This window comes from Jaculus jaculus, chromosome 10 (genome assembly GCF_020740685.1).
Source record: "Jaculus jaculus isolate mJacJac1 chromosome 10, mJacJac1.mat.Y.cur, whole genome shotgun sequence".
Lineage (NCBI taxonomy): Eukaryota > Metazoa > Chordata > Mammalia > Rodentia > Dipodidae > Jaculus > Jaculus jaculus.
Window position 1 is genome coordinate 80,144,837 of NC_059111.1, and position 10,724 is coordinate 80,155,560.

The window sequence follows — 10,724 nt, forward strand, 5'->3', positions numbered from 1 at the left end:
GCTGACAGAGATGGAGAGATACTGGACAAAGATTAAGTTAGACAGGATAGTAAAATGAGAATAATTTATAATGATTTATATTTAACAATTTTAAACATAGAAAAATGCAATGGTTCTTATTATAAAAATAATTTCAAAAGAAATTAAAATAGATAAAAATGGATAAGGGAAGAGAACCAGTATGCCAGAAGCTAAGCAATGTAAGAGGATTTGCTACTAATTTAGATTCCGCATCTAGTGTGAACTGTATCCCTAGACTTCAGACTATAAATGCAGTGTGAAGATGAAGCAATTTCAATGTCTGTCATGGTTTGAATCTGGTTTCCTCCATAAAAGCATATATCCTGAATGTTTCCTTCCCAGCTGGTGGTAATTTGGGGAGTAGAGCCTTGCTAGTGGAGATGTGGTATTAGAAGTGGGATTTTGCATTGTATAGCCACCACAACCTTGCCAGAACTTGGATTACTCTCCTATTGCTATTGTCTACCTGATGTTGGCAAGGAGATGATGTTCAGCCTCTGTTCATGCCATGCTTTCATCTGCCATCATAAACTGTCCCCTCAAGACTATAAACCAAACTAAACCCTTCCTCCCTCCATAAAGTGTTTCTGGCTGGATGTTTGCCCCAGCAATAAGAAGGAAACTGCAACGGGAAAAAAATGGTGTGAGTGGAGTGGGATCATTGCTGCTGGAAACCTGACTATGGCTTTTGGCCTTTTGTAACTTATTGTGAAATGAACATGGAAAGGTTTGGATCTTTCATCGAAGAGACATTGTGCAGTGCTGCAAGAACAGATTGATGGAGTCTTGTAAGAGTTTAAAGATGTAAATGCAAAAAGAACTGTGCACTGTGCAAGCTTGACTCATGAGGGAAGAAAGAACTTTTCCCACACTGGGCTAGAGGCAGGTTGTGTGAAAAGCTTTCTGTGTTCTGCCTGTGTCATAGGAACTTCAACAGGCCTGAATTTAGAAGAAATTCACTGGTGTGATCAGATTGATATGGCCCAGAAAGTAATGAAAGTTCAGAGTGAAGAGTAGTTGCTTCAGTGGCCATTATTTATTTACTTTTTACCACTTTTGACATTGGGACAACTATTCTGTATTGGCACAGGAGAAAGAATTATTATTTTTTTGAAAATGGAGAGTCTAAATACTGGAAGAGTTCCCTGGTCTTCTGCAGCGGCTTTATTGCCCCTTAGATTAACAATTTGATTGCCTTCCTGGTCCTATGGGACTATAACAAATGCGGGAAAGACAGGGTCATAATATGCACATTGTTCCAGAAGTAACTAATATGTGGCAATTTGAAGAAGGTTTGTATCTCTGTATGTAGTAGGCCCAGTAAGACCACTGTATAGGACTATGAAGATGAAATGTGGCTTGTCATGAAGATTCAAGGAATATGGAGATGGTAGCACCATGGTATGGCTGCTAAGGAGAGCTGCTGGCTCAGGATGGAGGTTTCCCCAGGCTGTGATCCCCACAGGTGAACAGACATTATTGGAAACCCAAAGATTATGTCATTTGTTGCAGATATATTTGGAGCTACAAGATTTGATGTTAGCCCTGCTTATTTTAGATCTTATTTTTTAAATGTCATCTTTTGTAATGTGAATGTCTGTGTCATTATGTGCTTTCAAGACATAGGACTATGGGGATGTTTGAAAATTGTTAAAAAAAATAGAGGAGATTTTGACACTTGAAATGAATTTACTATATTTTATATCCTGGATGGTGATGAGTTTGTGAGGACTATGGGTAGAATGTAGTGAATAATTAGACTTGGTAAAAATATAGAGAGTGGGGCCTTGCTAGAGAAAGTATGTTAAGGGCTATACTTTTGGGTGTTAATAGCCAGCTCCCTTGTCAGAACTTCTCAGTCTTTTGTGGCTATTGTCCATCGGATGTTGACCAGGAGGTAAGGTCCAGGCTCTGCTTATGGCATGATTTCACCAGCAATCAAAAGCTTTCCTCCCAGAACGGAAGTCAAAATAAACCCTTACCTCCAATCAGCTGCTTTTGGTCAGATGTTTATACCAGTTTATTAGCCAGGAATCACTAGAAGAACAGAACCAATAGAATGAATTGTTTTTAAAAGGGAATTTATTGTATTAGTTCATGGCACTCAAACTGTACCATCACACCCACCAAAGAGGAATTCACCACAACAGTTTTACTCCTAATTGCAAAAAGGTAAGGAGTTAATTTTACTACCTAGCATCTGTAAAAACAGAAGAAAAATGAATAAAAGTGAAGAAAAACTGAGCCAATTTGTAGTCACTGACTAGTGAAAATACACAATAATCCAATGAATTGGATAACTTTGGTGGTTTAAATGCAAATGTATTTCCCCCATAGCTTCACATATATATATATATATATATATATATATATATTTGTTACAATTCAGTTTCCTGAAGTCTCCAGCTGGCAGAATTTTGCTGTAAGAGGTGTATCACTATGGGCAGATCATGATTCCAGCCTTTCTAGGCGAGTAGAAAGCTGGCTTGAGCATTGGCTGTTTTTGTTTGCTGGTGTTGCCTACTCTGTCTCTCTGTCTCTCTCTCTCTCTCTCTCTCTCTGCTGTGGATGTTGAAGTGAGCCAGCCTCTTCCACTATCATGAATCTTCTCTAGAATCTATAAACGTGATATAAACCCTTTCCTCCCATAAGTTGTTTCTGGTCAGATGTTTGTGCCAGTAATGAAAGGGTAACTGCCACAATAACCTTGTCTTGATATAAATGTAACTTAGTATATAATATGAAAATCTGTGTGGCAGACAAAGCTCCCCAAATAAATATTGAAATATGTCAATTCCAGGATAATAAATGGTCAATTTCCACATATATAAGTCTCAACAAGTTAAAAATGCAAACAACAGTTATACCACATTCAAGTAAAAAACAAAATATTGTAGTTATGTCCTTGTATTGTCAAATATATACTGTGTTACTTTGGAGTTCAAAATAACAATGTTTCTGCTCTGTGATAACCTTATGGTAGATGCATAACTGAAAGGTATCACATTTAAATTCATGTGAAATTTTATACTTTTTCCAAAGACTACTTTTGTTAAAAAAAAAAACAAAAAGTTTCATTTATTTACAATAGAAGAAAAAGAAAATCCTTTAGAATTATAGAATTGCTATATGTGTAAAGTAGTAACATGAATAATTTTCTTGAAGTAGCTGCTGTAACATATATTTCTAATACTTTGGACTTAAAATTACTGTTGTTGATCCAAAAGACACAACTGTCACCTCAAAAATAGATAAAAGATAGTTCATTCTGAAGCAAATATGAGTGACCATGGCCTGGGAACACAGAGTTATGTTACCTCAAATTCCATAGTCCAACATGTTAACAAAATCATGAAGGTCTTATAGTTACAGAACAAAAGAAAGTCATAAATCAAAGCAGTTTTCAAATATATTGGCTGACTATTAGGTAGGTAGGTTATAGCAAAGTGGTGGTGGTGGGGGGGTTCTCCACCATAGGCCTCAGCTGCTGTCTGATGATATTCTTAGCCTATGGGTTGGTGAAAGTGGGATTTGTTCTGTCATTCCAAAAAGGATTACACTTGATCAACTGATAGTCACCAGAATGTTACTTCAGACACAGAGGTGGGCAATAAATGGCTATTGGGGGCTAGAGGTAGCTCAAGGTAATTTGCCTCTGACTTGGAACATTCCATCTCTCTGTGATCACAGGAGATTTATCAGTCCATTCAGCCTTGCTGGAAGTAGGTGCAGCACATAGAGCTATTTTCTAGAAACTTTAGTTCACATTTGCCCCTGTTGGCAAAGCATAACATTTTGTGCATGCAGAGGCCAAATATAATATTTAATGTCCCACATAGCTAGGATGGCTCATTCCTAGTATCTAATACAGACAACGCTGACCAATAGTCAGGAAACCCATTTTTAGAAGAGATGAGTTCTGGCTAAAGTCATTAAGGAAGAAACACTTGGATCAGGTTATATCTATTAGCCATTAGGATCCAGGTATACTTATATTTGTTGTTGTTGTTTTCTCCTGTTTGTCTGATATAACATACACATGACATATAATAGAATGTTATATTTAGGGTTAAATATAGTTAAGAATAAGTCTGGCCTAACTAATTTAAAGCAGCAGTTAAGGAAAGGAAACACTTTCAACAAAGTAAACATTATATATTTAAAATTAGATTGACAATATGTTCCCCCTCTGTTTACACTTATAAAGTACTTTATTTGATTTGAAGTTTATAATGCTTAAATAATTCATTATCTTTTATTTCTACTTTTCTTTTGGCCAGCTTGTTTTTATATGTATGAACTTTTTGAAGTGGCTAGTTCTAATTTTAAGAGAGATTAGTTTATAATCTACAAATTATTACAACTCTTATTTATAGATAATAACTTAATCTATACTATTATCTTAGTATCATACCATGTCCCCATGTGAGGAAATACATGGACAGTCAAATAACAGAAGAAATCAGATAACAATACAATATCTTACAACATGTTTTTGGACCAAATATTTAGTGACTGGAATAGAAATGAAAAGTCAAACATGTTACAAGTCAGGGTTTGTATGTTTTGTGAGCATAACTAAACCTTATTTATTATTTTAGAGCCAGAAAAGGAAAATTGGGACTCTAATAGGAGTCATTGTTCGTCTCAATTTACTATATTATGGGAAACCTCAAATATTGGCTTAAGAAATATTAGCTCAAGTCATAAAACATCATTAATATTGTTATTATTAGAGATTGATGCCTTTTGTATAATTTAGATATGAAGACTTAACCCAAATATCTAATAGTAAATAAAATTAAAATTATATTAAAGTTTTCAGACCTTGAGTATATCACAGGAACCATGACAGCCTCAAATTCATTTTCTCTTAACATTTGTAAACATATTAATCTAATTAGCTAGATCAACAATATATATATTTGAAAAATGCATAGAGAAAAGTGTCTATTTTTGGTCTAAGAATTTGAATTTAAAAACAGTGTTATGCCAGAATGGGGTTCTTTTAAGTGGTTAAAGTAAAACTGTTAATTTAAAGGTAGGAGCTTGTAGTATACCCAAATTATACTGAATAATGACAGAAACTTAAATCCCTTTAAATATAAAATCTTGTTTCAAGTAAGGTAGCAGTCTGGATAAACAAAGAGTCATAAAAAAGCAATTAATGAAAGAACATAATATCATCCTTATTTGTAGTAAGTGAATATTAGCTTTATCTTCATCACTTAAAATATACCAAAGAAACATTCAAATTTCTTACATAATTTTTAAATGTTTAAATATAAAGGGACATGCAAAATATTAAAACAACAGAGATATTTAGTTACTTGGGTATTTAATTATTGATGCAATTGAAGATCAGTGTTATCCAACATTTCTGAAGTCCATGTGGAGGTTTAGATGTTTAAAGAGGGAAATATGAATCTGAGACTCCATCCCTTGAACTTCTGTAAGCAGAGGTCTTTGATGTCATCTTCATCTCCCAGTAGCTCATTGTGGAAAAACTGTAATTCTGACTTTTTTGTTATTAATTTAAAATTTCTTCAAAACTCTCTTATTAGCAATTTATACATATGCATATATACACTTAATAGTTACAGGACCCTTAGTACATATTTTATAAGAAGATATATTAAGAAGAACTAAATGGTAGTGTCATAAGGAAGCTAAATATTTTGTTAAGTTTTGATAAGTTATAAACATCATTTTAAAAAAAAATGCTTTTGCTTTATTTATTTATTTATTTGTTTGTTTGAGAGCGACAGAGAGACAAAGACAGAGAGAGAGAGAGAGAGAGAGAGAGAGAGAGAGAGAGAGAGAGAAGGAAGACCAGGGCCTCCAGCCACTGCAAACGAACTCCAGATGCATGTGCCACCTTGTGCATCTGGCTTACATGGGTCCTGGGGAATCAAGCCTTGAATCGGGGTCCTTAGGCTTCACAAGCAAGTGCTTAGCCACTAAGCCATCTCTTCAGCCCAACATTTTTTTTTTTTTTAACCAGTACTCTTGAGCATTAAATTTTAAAAAGCATAATATGTGGTAGTTTTTTTAGATGACCCCAATATATTCAGTGTTTAACTAGTTTGCAGTTTGGATCTGCAGCCACCTGGCTGTTGAAGGTGTTACTGGAGGAACTATCAAGCCATCTCTCTAGCCCTAAAATTTGAAGTTCTGATTTTAAAATTTACTAACCTTTATTTTTTTTAAATACATCTTATTCAGGAACTTAATAACTTTTGACCTAGACATTTAACTTAACATTTAAAATCTGGAAATATATTTATTATTTCCTTTATATCTCTAGATAGGTTTGAAATTCCTATCTAAAGATATGCAAAATGCATAGTTCCACCTGGAGTTCCAGAAGTGTGCTGTGTGGTGTGGCTTTTGGCTTTTGGGTCAGTCTCTCCCTCTCTCTCTCTCTCTCTCTCTCTCTCTCTCTCTCTCTCTCTCTCTCTCATCCTTTCAGAGGGGGACAACTTCTACCATTATAGAATTTCCCCTGGATCTGTAAGCTTCAATAAATATCCCTTCCTCCATAACTGTGCCTGGTCTGGACGTTTTATCTCAGTGAATTTGAATCTGCCCACTACAGTTATCAACATCATTTTCTTAACTGGTATTCTTGAGGATTGAATTTTAAAAACATAATAAATTTAATAATAGTTCAAACTTTATAAACAAATTTAAACTTCTATTTATTAAAATAAGCTTTTAATCTCATAAATGAAGGCTTATCCAAATGGAAAAGAATGGAAATTTAGCATTTAGATGTAATTTAACTATAGGTTATTATAGACTTCATTAGTAAAAGGATTAAACACCAAATCCTTGTCAGATACTTTTATAAACACTGGTAAAAACAAAATATTTAAGAAACCTTGTTTGAAGTGTACAAGTAGATGTTATTTGCCAAACAAAGGTTTACTCTAATGGAAAAACATATAAATTTACAACTCATTTGTAAAAATGGCATGCATTAGTAAAATCATGGTAGTACCTAACACACCTACCATTGGAGAGAGAATTGAGCATTTTGTAAACAATGTTAAATACAAAATCATCTCAGCAAAATTTGAAGTTCTGATTTTAAAATTTACTAACCTTTATTTTTTTTAAATACATCTTATTCAGGAACTTAATAACTTTTGATCTAGACATTTAACTTAACATTTAAAATCTGGAAATATATTTATTATTTCCTTTATATCTCTAGATAGGAAGGAGAGGCTTGGCTTTGACTTTTTCAGTATTATCATGGAAAAAGAAAGCTGTTATCAAAGGCAACCAAAGAAAGATAACGACTTGGCATCTCTTGTGAAACACTTTCTTTAGATTCATTTATTTGCAAGCAGAGAGAGAGACAGAGAAACAGAGAGAGAACAGAAAAGAAAAGAGAAGAGAAGAGAAGAGAAGAGAAGAGAAGAGAAGAGAAGAGAAGAGAAGAGAAGAGAAGAGAAGAGAAGAGAAGAGAAGAGAAGAGAAGAGAAGAGAAGAGGAGGGGGAGGGAAGGGAAGGAGAGGAGAGGAGAGGAGACTGGCAAAAGCTGTAAACAAACTCTACATGCATGCATCATCTTGCACATCTGGCTTTATGTGGTCACTGGGAAATCAAGCTCAAGTTGTAGGGTTTGCAGGAAGCACTTTAACTATCAAGCCATCTCTCTAGCCCTAAAACAAATTTTTTGGTTAATCTGTAAAACTCTGTAGGCAAATATTTTATTTACTTAATTATGTTAATTATTCAGGGAAGCAGAAAGCAGAGATAAGTTATTATTTCAATTTCTGGATTTCAGGTCTAAATGAACCATTCCTTTTTTCAATTCCCCAAGTGGGAACATTTGTGTTAAGGCAGAGGCTTGAGTCCTGAGAGCCAATCTAAGCAAACAAGGACTTTTGTGTAATTTGAATTAAGGAAAATGAAATCCTGATTAACATTTGTATAACTTTTTGTTTAAAAATTTAATTATATTACTTTTAAAAGGAAATTTGGACTACTTAACAGTCTTTATATGACCATTTACTTGTAAGTCAATTTAACATTACATATAAGCCATACATAGGAAGAGACTAAAAAAAAAATAAATAAAATAAAAAGGTTTTATAGTTTTTATTTAGAACTATCATTGTTACTTTCTTTTTTAGATATAAATATGGCTGTTTTTTTAAATTTTTAATTTTAAATCTATATCTTAAAAAGATATGACTGAAAAAATAAAGCAGAATTTTTAGATCTTAAAAACAGGGCTTTTAAAATGACTTTCAACATTCATAAAAATAAAAAATTGTAACAACCTTAAAAAAAAAACTGTTTTAAGGGAGAACACAGACAGGAAGGTGGTAATTTTTAACATCTTAAAGTCACAACTGTAAGTTAAAATTCATTTCTGATTTTGTTAATTATAGTCTCTGCTTTTACTTCGTCAAATTGGCCAAGGGTTTGTCAATCATTTTTTTTTTTTTTTTTCAAGAACCAGCTCTTTATTTCATTGAGTTTTAAAATAGTTTTCCTAGTTTCTTTTATCTGGTGGGGCTATCTTCTGAGACATTTGGAAATTTTTTCAACAATTTTTTAAAGATTTATTTATTTATTAGAGACAGAGATAGACAGAGAATGGGAGCACCAGGGCTTCCAGCCACTTCAAACAAACTCCAGACACATGTGCTACCATGTGCATTTGGCTTACATGGGATCTGAAGAATTGAACCTGAGTCATTAGGCTTCACAGACATGCACCTTAACTGCTGAGCTATCTCTCCAGCCCTTCTTCAATAATTTTGTTGACTATGTTCCCAATGCCTCTGGGCTAGATTTCCTCTCCTGCTGAAATACCTGTAATCTGTATGTTTTGTCTTTTTAAGGTATCCTGCCATAGCCTCATATTCTGTTTACTTGATTATTTTGAACTTAACAAAATTTTTAGCCTTCCAAATGTTATCTTCTGTCTTGTCTTCCAGGTCAGAGGTTCTGTCTTTCACATGAGTAACTCTGCTGGTTAAGGGTTCTAGAGAGGTTTTGATAATTTCTATTTGAGTTTTGTTTTCTGCAGTGTTATTTTGCATCATGTCCATCTCTCTTTTGAGGTAAGATTTCAATTTAAATTCTGACTTTCTTGATGCTTCCTGGAATTCATTCTTGCATTTGATCAAGTCTTCATTAAGCTTAACCAATTGGTTATTGAGATCTTCCATTTCTTGACTTACCTTCAATTTATTCATATCTCTTTGGATGGTTATAGCATTTTTTTTCAATCAAGTTAAGCCTACTTTCAAAATCTGAATGCTCTAGAAGAGAGTTCTGTGCAATTTCATTGATATGATTGTGGGTTCTTTGATGGTTTGCTTCCAGTTCTGTGACTTATTTTTTTAATATTTTATTTTTATGTATTCATTTGACAGAGAGAAAGAGGGAAAGAGAGAGAGAGAGAGGGAGAGAGAGAGAGAGAGAGAGAGAATGGGCATGCCAGGGCTTCCAGCCACTGCAAAAGAATGCCAGACACATGCACCCCCTTGTGCATCTGGCTTTCGTGGATCTTGGGGAATCAAACCTGGGACCTTTGGCTTCACATGCAAACACCTTACATGCCATTTTGGGAATGAATTTTGGTTTATTTTTCTGTGATTTCATTGGAGGAAATCATTGTAGGGCTAGTCATTTTGGGTGGATTTCTCCCAGTTTTCTGACTTTATTGGTCTTTTGTACTATTATCCACTCATTCTAGGAAGACTCTTTATTTCATTGAGGAGGAAGCAAGTTTTTGTCATTTGGTCATGCATCCTCTGACTCAGGTAACAGGGATGTGGGTACTCAGTAGCCAATCAGGATACCAGAACAGACCACCTGATTCCACAGTTCACACAGGGAATATGCCTTCCCAAGCAAAGCACAGTGTGACCTACCAGGACCAGGAAATTGGGAGGAGGCAGGTAACAGGGATCTGGCCTACTCAATCCATACTGTGCCTGCCTGTTGGAAGTCCTGCCCAGGAACCTGGACCAGGAAACTAGGAGGAACCAGGAAACAGGGATATGGCCTTCTCACGCCACACTGCTGAGCATGCCTGTGCACTGTACAGCAGGGAACTTAGACCAGAGAGCTGGGAGGAGCCAGGAAATAGTGTCTTGCCTACTCACTCTACACCACTGTGCCCCATGTTTTTTTTTTTTTTTTTTTTTGAGAACTAAAAATAAATTGTTCTATAGGACTTTAGCAATTCAAAACAGTTAAAATAAAAATAAACCCTAGGGCTGGAGAGATGGCTTAGCGGTTAAGCGCTTGCCTGTGAAGCCTAAGGACCCTGTTTCGAGGCTGGTTCCCCAGGTCCCACGTTAGCCAGATGCACAAGGGGGCGCACGCGTCTGGAGTTCGTTTGCAGAGGCTGGAAGCCCTGGCGCGCCCATTCTCTCTCTCTCTCTCCCTCTATCTGTCTTTCTCTCTGTGTCTGTCACTCTCAAATAAATAAATAAATAAAAATTTAAAAAAATAAACCCTAATTTATGATTAAATATTCCCCATGTGGGAAATATAAACCCAGTTTATCTTCAGTTAGGTTTCCTGATTTGTTCCTTTTTTCTCAAATACTTGCATGTTAAATTAAAAAAAAAATGCCATCTGGAGTACCAAATTGAAGTGTGTTTTTTACAAAAATTTCCTACTTTCAGGGAGAAGTATTAAGAGAAAAACAATGCTTAATGCTAGCA